Raw genomic sequence first — 5,997 nt, 5'->3', positions numbered from 1 at the left:
ATGCATACCGACAGGAGACCTTTTGATCCATATCTAGGTCGGATGCGAAAAAAAATCATATTAATAATAAAATAATAGATAAAAACTATAATAATATAAATAACAAATAAAACACATAAATAAATGCATAGGTATAGTTAAATAATAAACAAACAGATAAATAGTAAATAATAATAAATTGACATGTAACTAATAATAAATGAAAATCAGACAGACAAAAGATAACAAAACAAAAACAAATAATATAAGATAAATTATAATCATTACAGCATTTTACTTAGGTATTTATCTAAATGATTCTTAAAGCTTCGAACTGAACTACATTACACTATCTGTGCAGGAAGTTTATTCCATTCATTAACTACACGGTTGGCGAAGTTGTTTCTACCCACTTCCAAATTGAATCTATTTCCTGACAGTTTGAGACCATTGTTTCTTGTCTGATTCTCATTCAATGTGAAAAGTTTGTCACTTTTAATGTTGTCAATTCCCTTTAAAATCTAAAAACCTGTATCAAGTCACCTCTGAGTCTACGTTTTTTAGGGAAAACAGATTCATGTGTTTCAGTCGATTTTCGTATGATTTATTTTTGATATATGGAATCAGTTTTGTGGCTCGCCGTTGTACTTTTTCCAGTCTGTCAATGTCTCTAATGAGATTCGGTGACCATACGGAAAGAGCATATTCCAAATGTGGACGAACTAACGATTTATATAGCTTGTTAATGAGTGATGAACTTTTGAAATCAAAAGATCGCGCAATCAGTCCCAGAATCTTATTTGCTTTCTCAGAGGCTGAAATACACTGCTTGCATGATTTGAGGTCGTTACTGATAAATACGCCGAGATCTTTTTCACTATCCACTTTTGTTAACGAATTTCCAAACTTGTAATCGTACTTACTGTTATTTTTACCTATGAGGTGTTTCGTTTACGAATACCGAGCTAAAATAATTGTTTAAGATATTACACATTCCTTCATTTGAATATTCAAGTTGACCGTCAGCAGATAATAGTAGACCAATGTGATTCCTAACAACCTTTTAATCTCTAATGTAACAATAGAATTCTTTGGGATTCTCTTTGGATTTATCAGCGATGTTCATTTCGTATTGTCGTTTTCTTTTTCTTATTGTCTTTTTTAAATCTCTGTATTGATACATAACTTTGATAGTCACTAGATGCATCCGAGCACTTATATTTCTTATAAGCCTGTCTGTTTTTAGCAATACTTTTTCAGTTTCTTTGTCGAGCCACTTTGGGCGAGCCTGATTTGGGGGACGTCTGTCCTTAAAAGGAATGTAATATGAATCTATGAATCATCTTAATGAGCGTATTTTGAAATGTTTCCCACATCTGATCACTGGTGGTATGGATCAAACTACACTTTTAAGTTTCTTACTGTTGTGTTATTAGGGTAATAGACTGCATATAGTTGAATTATTTAAACTCTTTTCTTTAAAATGTGTGATTTTCATGTAATTTGACCAAAGAGAAGTTATGTTTGAGCCTCTGCAGTATGACCGACCACAGCTACAAATACCGTAACAAATTAGCATATGGTTGCATTATTTGAACTATTTTCTTTAAAAGGTGTGATTTTCATGTAATTTGATCAAAGAGAAGTAACGTTTTTATCCTCTGCAAAATTACCGACCCCAGCTACGATTCGTGGTTACAAATTTACCGCTAGCCTGCCATCTATGTACTGCGAATGCAGATCATCACTGAGCGTCAGGGTTGCCAGATTTTGCGTTTATAATGCCAAATTTTGTATTTTTGGAATGTTTTTACTGTGTTTGGCAGGAAAATTTGTTGGGTGGCATTTTTGGGGGGCGTTTTTAAATGCCCGGTCGTGATTAGAGATCATTCTTTTACTTGTATCAAGAATTAAATGATGATGTATGTGAATTATATAAATTTGTCTTGGTTATATCATGTGGGAAATGTTGCAAAGATTTTGTGCCTAGCCACTTCAGTACTTCTGGATCTCAATGACAATATTCCAGGGATCTCAAGTATTCTTTCTTGTCTGAACCATGTAACTGCTCATACTATAAAGCACTTATATATGTTCAATTATTACAAAGTGGACTTGTGGAGTGAATATAAAGAAAAGTTTCATTCGTAACAATATTATAATAAATAGACAGTGAATTTCTTAAACTGGATTTTCATAACAAAGAAAACTAACGGCCCGCCTAGAAGAACGTAAACAAACAGTATTTGTATTTTGTTTATATTTGCAAATGTATACACAGATATAAAAATACATTATGAATTACGAGGATGTCACAAAAAACACATAACACTTATCATTCCACTGTGGTCGATAAAGAAAAAATAAACCAGATACATGTAAATGAGAGTACGCTTCTAGGGACACCGCAGTTTATTTTTATTTTTTATTATTCTTTTTTTTTTTATTATTATCAGAAATGTCACTCTGAACTTCCACTTTATCCCTACCAACCGTATGTATTTTAACCTAGGTTTACCCTACGCTCCCCATCCCTTTATATATATACATAAATATATATATATATATATATATATATATATATATATATATATATATATGTATATATATGTGTATATATATATATATATATATTTTTTTTCTAAACAGAAATGTAGTAGCACATTTGTAAATGACACACAGGAACCCACAGTCGGAGAAAGAATAAACTTCGAATAAAGAAGAATCCTATATTTCGGCTATCAACTGTAGCCCTCTTCAGGAAAGTACATAAGATAGAGAACAGAGGGGACTTATAAACTACAGTAAGAAGAGATGTGGACAGTTGACCTCACTCAGGCGCGGGGCAAACTGGGATGGCGGAGGAGGGAGGGGGTGAGGAGAGGGGGGGATGTAACGTCCGCACCAGCTTGCTTACTGCTGCGCGTGAGATGATGTCAGGTGTCCACTGCCCTTTAGAAATATTAATGTTAGGGCATTCCTCAATTAATGCTGATTCGACTATTTTCCTATTTTCCAATGTACATGGAGTATTTTGAGTGTACCCTTTTGCCCAGCATCAAACCGCCCGAAATGATTTGGCTCAGGTACGTAGACGATATCTTTTCGGCGTGGGATGACAGTTGGGGCCCATTTGAAGTGTTCCATGATCAATTGAACCAATTGACCCCGAATCTTAAATTTAAAGTTGAATGGGAAGAAGGACACCAAATCCCTTTCTTGGATATTTTGTTAAGAAGAACTGATGATAATTTATTCTTTACAGTATACCGTAAGCCCACCCATTCATGCAGTTATCTCCACTTTTTTAGCAATCACCCTGACAATGTTAAGAAAAGGGTTGCCTCTGGCCTTTTCTTGAGGGCTTTCAGGATTTGCAGTCCTCAATTTCTGGACCATGAGATTGAGGTGATCAAATGTCAACTTGAGAAGTTGGCTTATCCACCTTGGTTTCTGGACCAAGCCCTCAGTAAGGCTAGGGCCAATCATTTTAAAACTTCCGTCCCCTCAAGTTTTCACCGCTCCTTTAAGGACATTTTAAAAATTCCATTCAATAATACCATCAGTTCTTCTAAATTGTTTCCTCATGAACGTCTCACTATTGCCTATCACTATCCTAACACCGTGCGTAAGCAAATTGTGAACGTTCAACAAAAACCGAAGGAAGTTGAGTCACCTGGTGTTTATTGTTTGCCCTGCAAAGATTGTGATTTGGTTTACTTGGGTCAAACCGGGAGAGACTTGAACACTAGATTGGCAGAACATAAAAGGTCAATTAGGTATGGGCAAGAAAATTAGGTTGTATTTCTTCATGTCAAAAATAAGAATAATTCTTTCGACTGGGGTAAGGCCAGATTAGTGTTCAAGTCCCACTGCGGTTTCAGGAGGAAAATAGTCGAATCAGCATTAATTGAGGAATGCCCTAACATTAATATTTCTAAAGGGCAGTGGACACCTGACATCATCTTACGCGCAGCAGTAAGCAAGCTGGTGCGGATGTTACATCCCCCCCTCTCCTCAACCCCTCCCTCCTCCGCCACCCCAGTTTGCCCCGCGCCTGAGTGAGGTCAACTGTCCACATCTCTTCTTACTGTAGTTTATAACTCCCCTCTGTTCTCTATCTTATGTACTTTCCTGAAGAGGGCTACAGTTGATAGCCGAATTAATATAGGATTCTTCTTTATTCGAAGTTTATTCTTTCTCCGACTGTGGGTTCCTGTGTGTCATATATATATATATATATATATATATATATATATATATATATATATATATGTATATACATATAATATATATATATATATATATATATATATATGTGTGTGTGTGTGTGTGTGTATTTACCTAGTTGTATTTTACGGGAAGGGGAGCTATGCTCGTGGTGTCCCGTCTTCATATCTCATTTTATCTAAACTATTTTTAAATTCATGTATTGTTTTTGCACACACCACTTTCTCATCTAACTTGTTCCAACTATCTATTACTCTGTGAGGAAAGCTGTTCTTTTTCGCATCTCTTCTATAGCTGTCTTTCTTGATTTTCTTTCCGTGCCCTCTTGTATTTCTGTCATCCCATTTTATCAGATTCTCTCTATCAATAATTTCTATGCCTTTCATGATTCTGTAAATAGCTATCAAATCTCCTTTCTCTCTTCTTTGCTCTAGTGTCTGTAGTTCAAGTTTTGCTAGTCTCTCTTCATATGATAGTTTTGAGAGTGTTGGTGCCAATTTTGTAATTGCTCTTTGTATTCTTTCAATTTTTTTTTATACATTTTTTTGTACTTGGTGACCACATCGTTGCTGCATATTCCAATCTTGGTCTTATCAGAGTGGTTAGAATTTTCTTCACCATTTCTTCATCCAGGTATGTAAATGCCACTTTGATTGTTCTTATTAAATTATAAGTTTCTCCAAAAATCTTATTTATATGTTTCTCAGGTGACATATTATTCATAACAATGACTCCCAGGTCCTTCTCATTTTCTACTTTTTTTATTCCTTCTTTTCCCAATTTATATGATCCTGTTATTCTGTTTTTGCTTTTTCCAAATTCCATTATACTACACTTTTTAGTGTTGAACTCCATCTCCCACTTCCTACTCCATTCCCATACTTTATTTAGATCACTCTGTAGTGACTCACAATCTTCTTCCGTGTTCACTTTTTTTAATAGTTTTGCATCATCTGCAAAGAAGCTTATATAACTTTCAATTTCTTCATTCATATCATTAATATATATAGCAAACATTATTGGAGCCAGAACTGTTCCTTGTGGAACATCGCTTATTACTTCATCCCATCTTGAGTGTTTGTCTCTTATCACTACTCTCATTTTTCTTTCTTGCAAAAAGTCTTCCATCCATTTAAGCAGTGTGCCCTGTATTCCTCCTTCAGTTTCTAATTTCTTAAGGAACTTCTTATATGGTACTTTGTCAAAGGCTTTTTTTATGTCTAGAAATGCACAATCAGCCCATCCATCTCTTTCTTGTGTGTGTGTGTGTATTCACATCGGATCTGCTGCAGTCTCTGTCGAGACAGCCAGGTGTGTGTGTGTGTGTGTGTGTTTGCGTGTGTGTGCCTAGTTGTATCTTGCGGGAAGGGGAGCTATGCTCGTGTGTCCCGTCTTTATATCCCCCAGTGTCTAGTTTGCTCTTAAAGTCGTGTATGGTTTTTGCACACATTAGTGTTTTATCACGTTTGTTTCAGATGTCCACCACTCTGTGTGGAAAACTTTTTTCAAGTCTCTTCTGTAACTGTCTTTTTTCGTTTTTTTTTTCATGTCCTCTTGTGTTTCTCTTATCCTACTTTAGTAAGTCCTCTCTATCAAGGATTTCCAAGCCTTTCATGATTCTGTAGTTGGTCAGTAGGTCACCTCTCACCTTTGTTCCAAAGTCGGTAACTTCAATTTAGCCAGTCTCTCCTCATATGACAGGTTTGAAAGTGCTAGGGCCATTTTCGTGGTTACTCTCTGGATTCTTTCAAATTTTCTAAAATTCTTTTTGGTACTGGGTGACCATAG

The sequence above is a fragment of the Oratosquilla oratoria genome, chromosome 9 (assembly GCF_046742065.1).
Source record: "Oratosquilla oratoria isolate Oo_2021 chromosome 9, ASM4674206v1, whole genome shotgun sequence".
Classification (NCBI taxonomy): Eukaryota; Metazoa; Arthropoda; class Malacostraca; order Stomatopoda; family Squillidae; genus Oratosquilla; species Oratosquilla oratoria.
This window is presented reverse-complemented; position numbering follows the sequence as displayed.